This window comes from Meleagris gallopavo, chromosome 22 (assembly GCF_905368555.1).
Source record: "Meleagris gallopavo chromosome 22, MGAL_WU_HG_1.1, whole genome shotgun sequence".
In the NCBI taxonomy this organism is placed as follows: Eukaryota; Metazoa; Chordata; class Aves; order Galliformes; family Phasianidae; genus Meleagris; species Meleagris gallopavo.
Window position 1 is genome coordinate 11,622,287 of NC_139425.1, and position 19,013 is coordinate 11,641,299.

Genomic DNA, 19,013 nt, shown 5'->3' on the forward strand with positions numbered 1-19,013 from the left:
GCTCAGTGGGTTTTTTCTCTTTTTTCTTTTTTCTCTCTCCGTTTTTTTCTCCTCTCATTTTCCCAATGTGGCATTTAGGAAGGAGGCTGAAAATATTGAACAAACTGCTGATGTCCCCAAGATTCAAATGTGTGAAAAAGACTCGTAAATGAGTCTAGCACACTCAGAAACATTCTTAACATCTGTTCAAGCAGGAGTACCAACTCCCTTTCTCGGAAAGCACAACTTGTCCTCCCAGTTATTTAAAACTGCAGATTCCTTTGGATTTGAATAATATTAAAGGCTAAGGAAAATAAACTCTCCGATTATGGATATGATATTTACAGTGGGAAGTGTGGATAATACAGAATTACAGTTTTAAATGCCAGTCACCTTCAGCTTCTCCTCTTTGTTCAGCAGTATGGAAGGGGACATGTAGTTACCATCTGCAGTTGCAAACCCTGTGGCTCATGTCCCCTAAACTCATAGACATGGGATTAGTGCCTGCTCTTACACAGCAGGAGAATGGCGTTTGCTTCTGAAAATGTGCTTCCGACAGGATGAAACAGAAGTGTCCTAGAACTTAATAAAAAGAATTTTAGGCTTGATTTATTTTCATCTATAGACCTAGGGAGGCAAAAATCTCACTGACTCACTTGAATTTTGTCTGGCAGTAAACACTGCAAGATTCAGTCCCCAACACATAGTTGCAAAACTCTGGCATCTCTGCAGATCAGTGAGAGAAGGACTATAAATAGGCAGCCGGGCAGACAGCACAGCAGGGGAACCCCGGGCTCAGCGCTTCCCACCTCCTCCCAAACCACAGGGAAGAACTGCAGGCACAAAAACAACCGGGGGGAAAAAAACACCGAACAATGATACCCTGAAAATAAAGGGGAAAAAAAAAAATAAGTCAAATAAATGCTGCATTGAATAAAAATGCTGAATCGCCTCAGCTGCTTAATGGGCTTCGGTTGTAAAACTGCCGCAGTAACCTTCACTTGCTGCGGGATGCAGTTGGGGCACAGGGCGGCTGCTGAGATCTGCCAGGGCTGCCTGTGCTGCTGGGGGGCACCGGGGGCTTCACCATTGGATCATAGGGAACAGATTAGAGCAAGGTTACCCCGAAATCTCTGGCTAAATCTGATTAAGGCACTGCAGCATGCTGTGAGCCCATAGGTTTTGAGGACAGAGGTGGATGAGCAGTCTGTGCAATAGTGTGAGCATTTCAGGGAATGGCACAAGTTTTATTTAATTATAATTAATCAATTAGCACTCCCCATTCGAGTGACTTTTATCGCTACAAATGTCTCGTGACGGTGACAATAATGGCTCTGCTGCAATTATTCCACCTTTTAAAATCCATACCACTGGTTTTAGTTCTTTTTGATGGAGAAGTTATGTAAGACACAAGTTTTATTGCTGATGCAATACTGAAAGATGAAGTACTCTCCCTCTGGAAGGTTAATGTGCTGCAAGTTTCCTTATGATTAGGAACAAAAATATACCAGCAGGTGGGATACAACCGAACAGAAAGAGTTCTGTGAAATTCAAGCTTAAAGCAGGCAATAAAAACTTGCTATGGCATTTCATCTCAGAGGCCTCCTGCAGGAGTGATCTATATTAGGGAGGCAGAGTCCCCAGGAATATGCCAGTCGTTTTGAGAATGATGAGATTTTGCAATTTTGATAGTTTTCCAACGTTGCCCCTAAGTGCCTGACAAAGGCTCTTCCCTGAGACAGGGATTTTGAATGTGACCTCTAACGCCAGCACAAGGACAACCCTTAAATCCTGAACTGCTCCTGTCTGCCACCCTAGTGTCTGCATGACTTGTGCCTTTTTCTGTCACGATTTTTCCATTTGAGATTTTCAAAGCCTCCTATGCAGTAAGCGCAAGCATTCAGCAGCCAGTTCACAAGCCTTCTGCAGTGTGGCTGCCTCGTTATTCGCAGTCAGGTACATGGCTGTATTTTTATCACTGTGTTTGTAGGAAACCCTCAAAGTGGTCCCAGATCAGGAATGCCTTAATCCAGGCAAGTGTGTAAATGCCCATGTGTGAGCCGTCTCAGCTGACATCAGCAGAATTTCTTGCAATTTCCATTCATTCTATCACTGTTTTGAGCTTGTCAAGGGAAGGTTCAAGTGGGAAAAGTCAAGCTTTTTGGTTTGAGTCAGATTTGAAAATAACCTCAGTATTTCACAGTAAGAGGAAATCAATAAAGCCAGAGGGAAAGAGAATAATAGCTATATTAATAAACTAAGACTCTGAGTACAGTGGGGTCATGAGCTAAATGTAGCTTTACCTGTAACCTGAAAGATCATTCCAGGCACCAGAGCCAGTACGTGATGGGAAGCTTATAAATATGACCTACTTGTGGCTAGACACAAGGAATATGGATTACTGGCTTCTTTTTTGGGGCTGGAGGAGCTGTGCTTCTCCATTAGGATATAGAAATACTAATTCCCCAAAATAAATATGACATGCATAATTTCATGACAAATGACATGTTAGTATGTAATGAGATTCTGTGAAAGCAGCAAAGCATTTAAAATGGTCAGAGCATCTCTAATGTTTCTTATCATTTGATCTGGGAAGATAAAGAACATCCAGGACTTGTTTTTCTATATATCTGGAACAGGTTGATTGCATCTAACTTGAACATATATATAGAAAATACTGAATCCAGTTAGAGGCCAAGCAGTGGCCTCCTGGAGACCACTTCCCTGTCCAGTAACTTCATGTTTGTAACAGCTGCAATTTACAGAGACTATATATAAACCTTATAATTTGTGACCAAACTGCATTTCATGGCACTCCACTAATATGATGCTACATATAAGGAAGCACTTGCAGGATTAGGGCCTACAGGCTTTGATCAGTAATACTCTACCATAATACTCTTTTCCAGAAATATGCTTACTCCTGCCTAATTCCCTAGCCTTATTATAGTTTCTATTAGCTACTGTTGCTTACCACATTGCTTCAACATATTTCTGCCTCTTTTCGGTTGCTATCATCTTGTTACAACAGGTGATGGCTTATTATCATACTAAATAAGCGTAGTTTCTGGAATGCAATGAAACCACAGAGCAAAGAGCGGGTGATTCCCACCCATGACCTGTTTTTCACTCCTTGCAGCACCACTAGCTCACCGTGTGACCTTGGATGAATTTCCTCATTAGGAAAATGGGGCTGATTATTTACCCCCAGGGCACAGTAGTACAGCATTACAAATGACAAAAGCTGAGGAAGTACAAATTTCTTTGGAATCCGCCCAGACTCTCTCCATTGACCATATGCTAAAAGACATTACAGGGGAGAATCTTACCTATGCGCAGCGTGGGGTCAGGAGAGTATTTCATGTGCTAGCAGAGGAATGCTTAATGGGCCAGATTTGTTACTTGATATATTGAAGGAGATCTGCAGCAGAGTAGGTTCATAAGACTATGGTGTCAGTGCAGTTCATGCAACCAGGTAAAGGATGGTGCTTAAGCTATAAATATACACTCTGCTCTGTACATTACTTATGCTAGTTCATCTTTTAAACCCTGGCTGTACATGAAACAGCAGAAAATACATCAGCATGTTTGCTGTTACTTGCTGTAAACATGGGGAAGACAGATATTTTCCAGTTAGCAAAGCAGCAATCGTCTGGCTTTTCTTTCTGATTAGACAGTGAAGGATTTGTATCTTTGACTTATATCTCCTTTTTCTGCTATTGGAAGGGCTTATGTACACCAGAGCTAATCTGGTTCTGTTTGCCTGCTTTTAATTGTATTAGCTGCTCTGATTAATGCAGATTTGTTTCTTCTTGCACAGCTCACCTTTTCACTTTGTCATGTACAATAGTGAACTAAGAGGCAAAGACAAAGAGGTTAATTTGTCAGAGAATTGGAAGAATTTGATGCTCAACATATCTTTCTTGTGCACCTAACTGTGTGTTAAATGCAGAATGATACCAGCTGAGGTTTCTCCTTTGTGAATGTCAGCAAAAGAATGAAAAAACCAATGCGCACATTGCTTAGAACAGGACAGGTAAAAAAGTTTCCATCTCAAATTTATTTATTTATTTTATTTTGCAGTAAGTCTCTTATTTTATAAAAAGCTTGATGTGAAACTGTAACTCTTGATTTAAGCTTCCAGAATCCTCTGTGGGCACAGTTCTCTGGCTGGACCACCGTGTGCCTCAACACACCCCTACCACAGGGCTGGCTTCCCCTTTTCTGCTAAAAAAGCCTGGCTATAAGTTACAGCATGGAGAGCTCAGCAGAAAGAGGAGGATGAATTTAGGAAACCTACAAACACTGGATCTCATGTCTGCACTGGCTTTTCCGGATCCAAGCTTTATTTCCTCCTCCTCTAAAATGTCAAAATACTGTTGAAAACTGTAACAAGTATTCTGTATTCCCTTGCTTTCTGACTAGGTCAAGCTCAAGGCAGTATTTACAGGGCTAAAAGTGTTAATAAAAATAAAAGAAAAAAGAAAGAAGTAAGAAAATAATGAATTTGGACTCCTTGGAAACCGAACTTTTCCTGTGTCCGTAACAGGTGGTTTTGGCATTTTGGATTTCACTTTCTGCAAGGTTCATACTAGAAAGAATGTGCTGCAGAAAATATTCCCCAGTAACCTGTTCACCGACTTGTTTCCACTGTCTAATGCTGGTTCCATTCCAACACTGGTATTCTCTTGACTCTTATCTAATCCAAGTTTCACTCAAATACAAATTCCTCTTAGCTAAGCTGTCAGAGCACTTTCACAAGCAAATATAAAACAAATATCTTAAAATATCTTATCTGAAGTAAGTCTGTGTTCTTAACTTCCATACCGACTTGAGAAGTGAGAGGATGTTTGCTGCTGCGAAGGCACTTGACAACCCCTACCCTCTTCAGCAAATTCCCTTTAGTATCACTAATCCAATGTGTTCATGTTCATGTCAGGGTTCTCTTTTTCTCTTCCAAACCAAAGTCTCTTATTCTTTTATGCTGATCTATCAGATTGCCTTTTTTAAACAAAAGCTCATCTGCATTTATGATTTTGATTTGCAAGATGCCATAAAACTCGAAGCAAATATTTGCTCTGCATTACACAAAACAGGAATTTAATTACTTGCTTTATGTCTTCTATATATCTTTCTTTAACGTCTCCAAAAATAAAATATGATGGCAGCAATGAAACGTACCTTCCCAAATGTCTGCATTCATTACTGATACCGATCATCAAGGCCCTGATTCAGCAAAGTTCTCAAGTGCCTGCCCTAATTTTAAGCAAAAATAGTCATGCAAAGTCAATTCATCATTTTTCATATCTGTTTTAGACTGTTTTATTTTTGCTATTGCTGCTGTTCTAGCCAAGCTGTCCCTCACCACAGGCAGCATGGCTTTCTAGGTGGGCATGTCTCTTTGAGTTTTGTTTAAGTCAGGGGTTGGTAAATTGTGTTTAACCTATTGTTACTCATGATGCAAATGCTGCTCCCATGAAGTCAGCAACGTTTCGTACCTTTGGTTATAATAGAAAAAGGCTGCAGCAGAACAGATTATGGGAGCTTTATTTATTTAAACAGGAATATTGACTGGTTAGTTAGACACACAGGAGGGGAAAATACTTCACTGCTTTGACAATCTAAGCATTTCTCTGGGAAAATAGACTGTTATGCTTTAAATGCTACAACTGTGCATCATGTCCCACTATGTAACTACATAGCCCCTTGGAAACAGTCTGAAAGTACAGACTGCTGAACCAGAAGAGACACTGAATGGCAGCAGGGTTGGGGAAAGATGAGGAAGACTCTCTCTGTTTTAGCCACTTTTAGAATGCAATGAAGCGATAATGTCAGAACAAGATGTACTTTTTAGGAGCACTCATTCATTCACTACTGTCAAGATTGCTATAACCTATAGCAAATGCATCTATTCAGTGTTCCTGTATGACCCTCGTGTGGGGAAATTCAAACCAAACTGTCAGATTTGTGCTTTGCAAGTTCGACAGCAAACCCACTCACCAAGTTTGATGTGAGTGTAAATATATACTGGGAAATCGAGCTGTCACTGACAGACTTACCAAACCCAGACTCTTATTTTGGGGCAGCCCTATCACCGACTGAATTAATTTGCACCATAGTCATTTTAAAATGCAAGGTTTAATTGTCAATAAGCCCATGTGTCTGAATTGTTTGCTTGCTACGTTTGTTTTACTCGATATGATGAGAGGAAGTGACCCAGATGTAGGTGATTTTATATATATTTTTTCACACACATGAACAATATATGAATATCCTTCCCCTCCCAATTCCAGGAAGGTTTTATGTTGGTGCAAATGAGTGGCATTTGTTTTGAATTAGCAGACAGACAACAAAATAGCTCTATTGCTGTTCCTCCAGCTGCAGGAACAGAGGTGATCTGCAGTTGCTGGCTGCATCAGTCGCTTTGGATGAAAGCAGAGCAGGCTCGTGGACACCCTCCCTGGCACATGTGATTCTAGAAATGGTGCTAAGGAGCCCCTGTGGAATATCTGCTGTGCACACACTGTGAACTTTTTCCTTTTTCCTGCCTCTACACCAACCTCAGAAAGGGAAAGGGTCACCCAGGAAGGCCATCAATCCTGTCCGCACTTCACTGGCAGGATCAAAGTGGATCCTTAACCATTTTATGCCTTTAGAGAAATAAATCTCCATCAGAACACACGCAAGATGGTTTCTGTGCAAGAAATAATGCCATTGAAAGGCATTCAATTTTTGTTCCTAGCCACGCATTAAAGCAAACAGCCTTCCAGCATCCTGCACTCACGTGTGAGGGAATGAATGGTGTGTAAGAGCTCAGGGTCTGCCAGCACCACGGCGGACCTCCTGCTGTGTGAGGCGTACTGCTGGCTCCACAGCCGCTCAGTGCGACGTGGGGAAGGGCCTGCAGTGATTTAGAGCTGCTGGGAGAGCAGCAGCTCCTGACTGACTTCCTCCATTCATCTGGAGAGCCGGCGCAGCGGAGGAAGCGCTCGTATATTCTTAAGTGTTCTGTACTTGAACATCATTGCCTTCTAGATTTAATTTTCGATGATAAAATACAATTTGTATAATGTGTGGAAAGGTCTGATACCAGTGTGCTGGGAGGAAACTCCAGCTAGGAGCTTGATCATGTTCCATTTCAGGCTAATTGAGTACGAAAAATGCTGCAAGATAAGAAGAGGGAAGGGAGAAATGCTCTCTGATTCACCCAGGAAACCTAATAAAAGGGGAATGCCGGTATTTGCAGCCCGACCTGCGCACATCTCTGGAGACAAGCCCATGTCTGCAGCCCTCTCGTTCTCAAGGGCTGCTGCCTAAGACAAAAGCACACATTCCATTGTCTGGAGGAATCCCCGATTTACTTCCAAGTCGGGCTTGGAGCATGTGGGACTTTTATAAGCCCTCGGCCTGGCCTGCCGCTGACCTAACCCTGCCCAGCACAGGTCACCGCCATTCAGCACAGAACAATGCCATTTGCATGCCAGCTTCGTCAAAGGCCTCTTCAGCGCCCAGAACGCCAGTCACACCCGATTTTGCTGAATAATGCTGGATAGTTTTGTGAACGGTGCCTGTGTTTCGCTAGGCCGTCCACCAAACAGCCACGAACTCAGTTTGCATAGCAACTATGAGATCAGAGAGGCCAAAATCTCCATGGTTGGGGGCACCCGGCCCCATCCCCACCAGGGTTCAATAACCTGGGCCTGGCAGCCAGCTGGAGGGCTGCTGGGATGCAGATGGCTTTTAGCCACCTCTTGTGCTGCAGAGAGAGCTGGGTATGCGGCAAGCACAGGCCCGAGCTCCAGAGTGAGGAAATAAAGTGTGATTGATACCATTTTAAATCCAGGGGCTAAAATAGCCGACTTGAAAATGTCAATACCTCTTTAAATGTGGGTGGCATGTAAATTGCAACCACATATGCAAAGAGCGACAAAGATTTAAAGAGTGCTGGGGCGAAATGAGTTTACAGGCTTGCGTAAGGGACTGAGCAACACCGAGGAAGGAATTATTTTAACCACAAGGATGGTAACAGTCCTTAGATCCTGACTCCAGGGTGCCTTTTTTTTTTTTTTTCCTAAGCCCATCTATTTTTAAGAAATAATTTTAAAATAAGTTTGACATTTTGTGTAAGGATCTGTTGAGAAAATCCTTATATAACGTTCCCTCAGCAAAATATTAAAAGCTTAGCTGGTCTGAATTGGAGTGTAACTGTTTGTTCCACTTACTGGAGTCCCTCCTCCGCCCCCACCCCTGCTCCTTTTTCCACATTGAAAAATAGAATATAGGTACAGCAAACTGTTACAAATCTAAATTCTGCAGCCATAAATACTGCAGTGAATATTCTTTTATACTCTCTTCACTTCCTCTTCTCTAAAATGTATTTGAAACACAATTACTGTGTTTAATGATTCAATTTGTGAAGACTTTGTCACTGGGACGATGAAAGTGGCTCAAGTGTGATAAAGCAAACATACCAATAAACCTTGTTTTTATTGATTTGGAGGAAGCTCAATTGTCTGGGAGAGACAGAGAGCGCTGACATCACTGCCTGGTCCCACTGGAATGCAGTGATAAGTGTCAGCCTATTTTTCATACAGGCAATTTCTCTGGCTATGTGATGTCTGGCTGCAAATTTAAAGTAAATGACATTCCACAATCTGCTAGGGATGTGAGGTAAAGTCTGCATTATTTGTTTTAGCATTTAAAATAATTTTGTGTCTGAAAATTTCCCCGGTGTCTAGACAAGATGTATGACTTGCCTGCTGAAAGTATTAAAACTTTGTACCGTGCACTCCACACAGCCACTTTGATAGTAAACATACCGATTCAATTTAAGATTTTTAAACTCCCTTTTACAGCATATTATATTAGTATTGTTATCTCTGGGGGAGCCAGATTAAATGTAATTCAAGCAGTCAAACACAACTTGTGTTGCAGCACTTCCCTTAAATCCTCTTAAGCATCTTCATTTGAATCTTCTGCAGTTTGTTGTCTTCGGTATAAGTGCACAAATGCAGCAGCATATCTGATGGGGAAACTGCTGGGGCAGCTGTGCATACAAAACACAGTGTGATCACAAGAGCTAAACGAGCAGTCTCTTCTATTTCCAGCTGCTTTATTCTGCATGTTCCTTTACTTTTCATACTTTATTTGAAAAGGCTAGGCAGGCAATTTTAGGCATACAAATGCCTGCCACTTTATAGAAAGATCTTCGGTAGAGACATCTTGGATTCATTTTCCACTTTCTGAGCTTTCCGGTAGCTGTATTCAGGCCCAAGCAATTGCCTTGGTAATTTTTCATTTGTGGGTTTGAAAGTGCTTGAGTCTGTGCCTTAGTCTGACACAGGCAAGCTAGCCAGGCCTTCTCTGTTTCTGTCTCAACATCAGCTCCTTTGCAGCTACTTGCTCTCCCATTTCATCTGTTCAGGATATACTACCTAGAGCCCAAAGTCTGCTCTGATGTAAGAGCAAAAATGTGAATTTTACCCACTTCAGTTGATGAATGGGTAAGAGATAATATCGAAATATTTTCATCTTCATGGGAGAATGTAAGATATACTACGGATTTTCAGTATCCAAAGAATGCAAAAACCATCTTACTGAATTTCAGTAAATAGACTGATTCTGTTATATCTGTAACATTTGGTATAGCAATCTCGAGGCATATACATGTAACATATCCATCAGTGTGGGTAGACAAAGTTGTTCCTTTTCTTGGGATTTAACGATGGTAAAGATTTGGTATTTACTTAACATGATAAATATTTAGGTTCTTTGGACATCTTTAAATAGGTCAACAAAGGCCCTGTGATAAGTTTTGATAGTGGAGCTCATTTAAAAAGAAAGACTTCTATAAAACAGCCTGCTCTTAGGGCGGTTTTTAAAAAACAAATTAATTCCATATTTGTTTTTATATCATAAAAACATATATAATAAGATAAGGATTCTTGGTAGGGGTAAAATAAACCAGGCCAGCAATGTTCTATTTGATGTCCTCTGACCTGATTGTTTTTGTTAAAAGATATCAAGCCACATATTTTTGTTAAAAGATATCAAGCCATATATAGCCCCCAAATGCCCTCTTCTCCAGTGAGCCAAATGACTTTACCGTGTTCAAACCATCAAACTGCTGGTGAAATTAAGAGTAATAAAATGATGGACCTTTAAGTCACCAGGGACTGTGTAGGAGAATTGCTGAGTATGAGAGTAATAGAATTTTGCTAGCCTTTAACAAGGCTCCCTCTTCAATTCTTTAATGCTCACATTTTAGTGAATAAATCTTCCTTCTCTTCATGCTTCTTAGTAACTCCCCCTGTTCCCTACTAAGAGTTTTATGTTTCCAGCATTTCCAAATGCCAGTTCTCAAAAATCATGAGCCAGGCCTTGGGGAAAAAGAAATCATGAGATTGGCTGAAACTAATATTCTTTGAATTCCTTTTATTGGCCTTCTCTCTCTGGAGCTCTACAGGGGCTTCATGTTTTCAGGCTCCTTTCCACAAACTTAAGAACTAGAAGATGAATTTTTTAAAATGAAAGATGAGAACATTTTGCAATGCATGAATTGAGCAGCTGGGGCTTTAAAAAAGAAAACCTGTGGAATATCGTGAGACTTGCAATTGAATACAGAGTGCTGTAAAATCAGAGAGTGATTAGAAGGCTGAGGAAACTCACGTTATTAAAATATCCCTGGAGTCCCTGCACGGACTTTAAAGAACTAAGAACCAGGAGCAACAGCACTAAGAAAATATCTTTCTATTAGTATCCAAGTTTCCACCTTCCTTGGGTGCATCCCTATGAGTGGATGCCAGCAGCACAGCCCAGCACACAAAACTTGTATAGCCAAAAGTGAGCAGACAAAAAAATTATGTCAGCATTAGCTGAGCTTACATAAGCTGGGTAAACACTGGAAGAAATATTTATATCAGCAAACAAATAATAGAAGGTAAGCTCTGAACCTAGGAGCTTCCTATACTGAGATACAACACTGAGTAAACAAGAGGCAGGTGCTTTAGAACAGGTGAAAACAACTGGGAATGTGTGTGACCAGTCATGAATTCAGATGTATGCCCCTACAAAGGAGAACATCTTTACCAGAAGCATGCAGAAAAGTTAGTAGTGTGCACCTCTCCAGAAAGGAGCTTCTTCGTGCTGCTGGAAACAGGGATTCACTGCTCTGGGAGAGCAGACTGTGCCATCACAGAAGAGGAGGAACAGAACTGATGTTAACCAATAATTACTGGGGAAATGAGTTAATCCTCATTCCTTCACACAGTTGCGTGAACAAAATACCTGACAGTGGAACTAGTGACTAATTAAAAGAGATGGCCCTCGTGAGACTTAAGTCATTTGAATTGTGACGGGTAAGAAATAGGTTGGCACTATTCTGATAGCTTTTCGTGCCGAGTAGTGCAGACAGCCGTGGGACGGACTGAAGGTTAACGAGGTTGTTCTTCGTGACAGCAGTCATCTCCGTGAAAGTTTTGTTGACATCACCTCTGGAAAGCCACTCAGACTACCCTTTGGCAAGTAGCAAGGCCTTCAATTACAAAGTGCTCAAAAGCTCATCCAACCATTGCGGGTTGTCTCCTCTCCAAATTGCTTTTTTTTTTTTAATTGTAAACTCACGGTCAACATTTGATGGGGAAATTAATTACCGAAGAGATGATAGAGAATGCCACTCAGGAAGTAGCTGTTTTAATTTTCTGCAGCCAAATAACGTATGACACATCTGGAGGATAAGCGCTGTGGTTCTGCAATTCCTATAACAGAGTGCCACACACAAAGGGAGAAAATGTAAATGATTTAAAAGTCAGACATTGCTGCAGGATGACTGAGGACTTTGCATTTGTGCAAAACTAGAAGAATAAATGTTCCCATCTCTTCTTCCAAGACATGCTATTATGATACAAATTAGCTTTTCCATCTTACTGCATACACTGCAAAAAAAAAAAAAGCAGGTTGTTTGATAATACCTTTTCCTCTTCTTTTACCTTAATATTTTATCCTGCAAGGAGTAACCATGTAAAGAAGGTGTTTTGTGAGAATGTAAAACTGCACTTAAAGCAGAAGACAGGCAGTACATTAGGATTACATCAGAACTATAGTTTGATCATTCCATGGCAGACACGTAACAAAAAGAAATTCATAGGGTGCTGCTAAATGCTTTGCAGCAATTTCTCAGCTTTGTGATTTTCCCTTTGCTCATATAAATTCTGTCTGGGATTCATCTCACCTGTTTGGAGATGTCCACAATGTAGGCATCTCTGTGTGAAACGGTCTTTTCAACTTCTTTTGTACTCAGTGCAGAGAAAGAGACACTTTAAAGGTGATAGTCACCTTGACTGGCAGCTGGCTACTGAAAGAGGTTGGATGAATCACATCGCAAGTGTGATTGCCCACTGACTAGAAAGGAAGTCCAGCCAAGCAGATCAGATGGAGACATCTGAAGTTTGGTACTGTTTAACCTTCCTTAGGAGCCTGTGCATACAAGACCTTTCCCTTTCAACATATAATATTAAAGCAGCTGAGATGTGTAGGTGCAATGGCCTAGATGATATATACTGTGACAGTCTGGAGTTTGGTACCTCCAAAAGAGAGCTGTGAAAATTCAGGGTTATTTGCCCTCTTAGGATTTCAGAGCGTTCAGACTACTCCTAGAGGAAGGAATGGCAGCACAGCCTTCATTCTCACTCTGCAGAGCCTGGCAGGCACGCTGCCCTGCATGACCCCTGCTTCATCTGCTGGGGCTGCACAAGCAGTCAGCAGAAACCTCCTCCCGGCTTTGGCAGAGCAGCTTTGGTGTATTTCAGGAACAAGAACTGTGTCCCCACCACCTTTGTGCTTCTCTGAAGAAGCAGAGGCTGCACCTTAGTGGGGAAATTAATTACCAAAGAGATGATAGAGAATGTCACTTAGGGAGTAGCTGCTTTAATTATCGTAATGCTTGTAACATTATTGTAATACTTATAATAGAGAAACCCAGTTACAATCTGCAGCCAGCTTCTATACACTCAGTACTAAGTACTACAGGACTATTTTTTATAATACGATTAGAACACTTTAAAAACATCTCTGTAATACTATAGATCTCAAACTCTGTGGGATGCTCTGATTATTAGATATTTTTGTTTGTTCTAATGTAACTTTGCCCTACGTTTGAGCATACAGAGGCTCACATTTACAGCTGATGTGTGTCAGGAAGGACTTAGGATCTTGGGGCCGTTCTCTCCCATTTGCTTGCTGCAATGCAGACTGATAAAGGCAGCTTTCTTGTTAAAGTGCTGCTGAAAATCGGAACATCCCATCCCCAATAAACCTGGAGCAGTCTATGTTCATTGCTGGGATGCACCCTGTGAGTCAAGTCAGCAGAGAGAAAACAGCCTCTTGGCTTCCCTCTTGCCCAGCACACAAGTTTTGTATCAGGTCATAACACACAGGTGGGAAGGTGAAAAGCTGACAGACCTTAAGAGCACTGGAGAGAAAGCCACCAAGAGGATCTCCTCACAGCAAGGCAGCAGCAATGGGCGCTCAGAGCATGTGTCAGGTTGTGCCTGCATCATGGCAGTGCGGGGAAGGAGGGAGGTGGGCTGCAGCCGGGTGACTGTCCTTCCACAGCACATTAGAACAAACATGTCCAGAGTCATGCCTCTGGGGATGTGGCTTTTATGTAGGTGGTTGCCTTTATTACTTTGGCTACTGTACAGTTTTGCTCTCATTTCTCAGTGCCTGCAGGTTCCTGAGATGCTCCTTTTTTTTTTTTTTTTTTTTCCCTCTTTTCTGGATAGATTTTCTGAGCAGGATCTCACAGGATGTTTACGGACTGTGGTTAGTTTGCTTTTAGTCCCTTAAATCTGTGATAGATTACTGGGTGAAAGGCCAAATAATAATTTTAGATCTTGCTCATCCCTCAGTGAATGCTGTAGGTAATTAATACACGGAAGACAATGTCTGATTTTCACTCACATGCTTTCCGGGTTCCTGGAACACCTGCCTTGAACAAAAATTGCAGGTGTCCTTTGACCTTTGTAGAAAATGAGAAATAGAAATGGGCATGCAGTGCATATCTAGAAAACAGTGTATTTAGAAAGCTGCAGCGTAGATGGATGTGTCTAGTTAAAACATCAGTCTTCCTATAGGACTAATTGGCTTGATGCCAGTCCTTGAAGAATGAAGCTGTTCCAACATGTAATGAAGAAACTCCTGAGGGCCCTCAACTGCTGCCTTAATATAGCCATACCTGCCACAGCGACGAGATGGCTTTCATTCTCAGCCAAGCAGAACAATCTCCCTTTGGAGAACAGCAGCTTTGGAGCACAAATATATTTGTAGCTTTCTCCAGCCTTGGGGGAAGGGAATCCTCACACTATAAACAAATTGAGATTCTTATATCAATTGTTTGTGCCTTAATTATGGCAAAGAATAATTAACTAATCCCACAAGGGCTTGGAACGGGTTGTAAAGCACACAACACTTCGTCTTTCACTCAGTGCTAGCAAGCTTGAGATTTGTGATGAAGAGAAAAGGCATTGTTCCCCAGTCTCATAGGGGATTTAACCTAGATTTCATTAAATCCATGATAACTGGGTGACACTGAGTACATCAGCTACTTCTGGAGCTTGTGCACATGCATTTTTCATTGCAGATGTCTGCCACATGCTCAGATCAAAATGAAGAGATGTTGGTGCATAATGAATGTTAGTTGACCCCAACTTTTTCTGGCCCCTGGGCGACAGTGCTGTGCAAATACTTAATCCTACTTTGGCACTTCACTTCAACTGCAACGTTCTATTACTATTATTATTATCATTTTTATTATTACTATCATCATCATCATCATCATCATTATTATTATCATCTTTTTAAGTTTACGAAGACTATGGGAAGGTTTATCCAGCAATGTTTTTCAGAGTTCCTATGGTTGCCCAATTCCAAACAATTAACAGCAATCTGTTAACTTCTGCTTTCTAGAAATTGCTCTTGGCACATGGAAACTCTACTTCTGCAGAAAGCTTCCACTGTGTGCTGAGGGGATTCACTGTTTATCTATCCCCTATGATAGCAGTTGCCTTTCCTGCCACCCCAGACTGTTGGTGCTGTCATTGCTGCAGCTGTGTCTCACTAACTCTGACTGCACCCACTGCTGAGCTGCTTCATTAAGAGCGAGAATCTTTGCTTGCCTATAAAAACATCTTGTGAGTCAGAGTCAAAAGACTTGCTTAAATCAAGCCGTGACAACCATTTCTCCTCTATTCCTGTCATGGAAAGAAATGAGCTCAGTTTGATGCAGTCTCTTCCCAGTAAGTGTATGTTTGTTCATGCTTATTTCCTTGTTATCTTCTGTGTGCTTACAAATGCTTTGATTCTTTCATTTCAGCATCTTTCCAGAAGCTGAAATCTATTTGTCAGCCAGGAAGTCCTCAGTTCCTCCTCATGGACAGGGAAAAAGGAACAAGCTGGATATAGTCCACAGTTTACCTGATGTTATTTTAATTTTTTGTTAAAAGGGAAATTTTCTCACGTATGGTTGCTCAGATGAGTTGAACTCTGAATGTTACTTTTGACAGAAATAAATAAGTTTAGCTTGTCAGTGGGGACAAAGCTCGCACATTCGAAACTCTGGCAAAGATGCTCAATATGTCTCTTAAGAAATACTTCCAAGTCATATGCTGGTACTGTCCAGGAAGCCATCCCCTGCTTCACTGTGTGATTTCTGACCAGTTCTGATGAGAAATATTTTTGTTTTGTTAGGGGAAGGAAAAGGTTTAAAATAGATTTGTTCTAGTTGGGAAATATTTATTTTGACAAATATAACTGCTCCTAAGAGAAAACTTATAGTATTGATTTGTCCAGTTCCTCCTGAATCCAATGGAGAGTCTCTCATCTACTTTTCTGGGTATGAGAGTAAGCCTCAAAAGGCTCAGGCTGCAGTTGGAAGGGAAATAAAAGCCCTGGTCTGTTCCCAATCCTCTGAGTGCAGCTCCAGTAGTGTTTTTAATGCTGCATGTCAGAATGTGCTTCCAAACTAACTTGAAGTTTGGTCAAAATCCATTAAGTGCTAAGTTTCCTCCTTCCTGAAAACAGCTTAGGCCAGGTATGTACTGAAAAATGAATGCTCTCTCAATGTGTGTATGGGCACTCATACTCAGTGTGTGTGGAGTTGCTCCAAATTTTTGTTGTTCCAGCATGTAAGGCCATACAGATCTGTAAGGGAAAATATATGCTTTGATCTTGGTCCAAAGCTGAATTTAAAACTTTAAAACTTTTTGTTGATCTGAATAAAACAGCAGACCACTAGGATGTTATCCATAAGTGAAAGTGGCTGCTCATTTCAAGGTAGCACAAGATGGACGGAGCCAAGCCGTGCATGACAGAAACCTCAGCAGTTTCTGCCTCCGATTTCTAGAGAATTACTGCATTTGAAAAATAAAACAGTGAGAAAGAGGGCACAGATATAGAAAAAATATATTTATTTTAGTGTAGGTGACAGCAAAATGCCTAACTGGTTCCCCAAGCCATGCCCTTCTTTTCATTACCTACATTGTCCACCAAAGTGCCATCCTCTACAGCCTTCCTCAAGCAGCTCCAGGAGCGTGCGCTGAGTTCATGAAATAGAACAGACAGAAAAATCCCTATGGAGGGGCTGTTCAGTGAATTCGTGGAGCTATCTGAGCAAAAACCCTGCCTAGGTTTCTGAGATGCAAAGGAAAACCAGACAACAAGAACACTGAAAAAGCTGGAGACAAGAGACTGGACGTCTGTCTACTTTCCATCCAAATCCTCTATGCAGCCACATCAGTTTCCTGTGCAATGATGTTTCAGATGCTCTTGGACAAGTCTGACTTTTGTCACTGTCTCTGGATCATTGAGATGTTTTTGCATTGTGTGCCCTCTTCACACAGGTCTTTGATAGTATGGGTACCACGAGCCCAATCCCAAAGGCTCCAAGTGGTCAGTAATCTCTAACGTTGTAGCTGTTTGAGTGTGGCACAAATTTGGAATTGCACGCATAAAAAGGACTGAGTCAAAATGTAATCAACATTCTTTATTCCATTCTCCAACTTCTGCTCATTGTTTCATATCTGTGAGCATGCTGAAGCCTGGAGTGATTGAGGGGGCATGCTGTCATCGCTACTCAGTCTGCTCTTCACGCTGAGCACTTTATGTTTCTCTGCCTGGAAAATTTCAAATAAAATGTCAGTCTGTGCATCTCATTAATCTGCTGACAACTGAGCTAAAGGTCTGAGTGCTTTAAAGATATAACACAGATTTTAAGTTCAAGGATACAGTTGAGGTTAGAATCCTATCCATCCATCCATCTATCCATCCACCCCTTCTGCCAGCAATCTTGTTATAATGCAGTCTGAATCCAAATCAGCCCAATTGGAAAAAGGCAGCGAGGTTATATTGGTTAGTTCCCAAGCAGAAGGAAAGGTAGTTGAAGCAAAATCAATAATTTTGAGAGACAAAAGAGTTACAAAGCCTTTCTCCTTGAAGACATCTGTCCGTGCATCACAAGAAACCGCCGCCACATCTGACATTCACTTGGCACCATTGCTGACATCGTGGCTGAGCCTTTCACCTCTGTAAGCCTGCAAGATGGAACTCCATCTTCCCTTCAAGGAGAGGGACACTGGGTCAAATAAGCAAGATTTTGGTGTGGCTTGGTGAAGCCCTACTCAGCCTGTGCTTCGAATGGACACTCGGTCTCCTGGGAAGCTGTGTTAGCTTTGGATGGACACCCACTCCACTCATCATGTGCCGTTTCAGTTCCTTAAGCTCTCAAAAGACCCGTGTATTTTCTTTTTCTTAATCCCATGTTTATTGATTCATGTGTGTGTGTTTGTGTATGCTCCATATTATTATTTACTGCTAACTTTGCATCCTTTGCTATTTCCTTCTCCCTCTTTTGTTACATTATATGCCATATTTTCATGCCATATGCCATTTAAGCTGCACCTTTATGTGTACAAAATGTGTACCTAATTTGCATGCACAGTTACTACCATTGTAGACACAGGCACAGAGTGAGTAGGCATATTTGCATGCAATTATCTGATTTGCTTGCCCAATTGCAATGATTTGCATATGCAGATTTTGTGCACAGTTGTACATTTACATTTTTTAAGAACTGGCCTCAGTGGTTTATTAAAATAACTTTAAGCTTCCTCTTATAAAATATTGAAGATCCTAGAACCACTATGGCTTTTCAGTATTATATCCCCTCAGTAAATGATTTCTGTATTTTTACGTTCCCTCTCTTCCTCGTCTATCCAGTACTCAAAAGTTCAGTCCACTGATTTATACATCCATTATTTCAAGGTATATTTGATCTCTTCCATATGCCTCTGTTAATCCATCTTAGATGTAAGTAGAGAGGAAAAAAATACCCTTGCGTAACTTTCAAAGGATATTCCACCTATCCAAGCTTGTGTTTTCCAGTTAAACTCAAGGTTTTTTTCAATGAATTAATTCTGACTGAATCAAAAAGATTCTTTTCATAACAGTGATTTCATCGGGGCAAATCCAAGATTCTCACGTGTGCTCTGGGATTACTTTAGCACAAAGGGACGAAACGTGTCTCTGAAAGTATCTGAAAGTTTTCCTGAGAACAGACTGAGTCAGAGGAAAGCTGCCAATTTGGTTTCTGTGCCTTAAGTTCTTACAGACATGAAGTTTGCTTTACTACGATTTCCCAGTCTATCAGACCTCCAGCACCCTGGACTTAACTTCTCCCACCCATATCACTAGAAAAATTCTTGGTAACTTCACAAGCTGTAGCCTGGAATAAATGATCCCTTAATGCTTGGTGCTGCATATACCTCTATTATATGTGAGCCATATACTGATAATGAATTTAGCTCAGCAATCTGCAGTTTTATCAGGCCACATTGAAACCTCAGATATTGCTGCTGCTTTAGACAGCTCTTCTGTAATAAACATGGAAGAAAATAAGGAGAAGATGGCATCTCCAAACATACAGGAAAAGAAGGATAGAAAATTTTTATAATTTTTAGAGGGCATAAAGAAACAACCACAGC

The 19,013-nt window shown here is 41.2% G+C and overlaps 1 long non-coding RNA gene across 1 annotated transcript in view; it reads left to right on the forward strand.

Moving 5' to 3' along the window:
* The window catches only part of LOC146542984 (uncharacterized), a 71,306-nt gene that overhangs the window by 34,381 nt on the left and 17,912 nt on the right, over positions 1-19,013 (forward strand). The window lies entirely within an intron of this gene.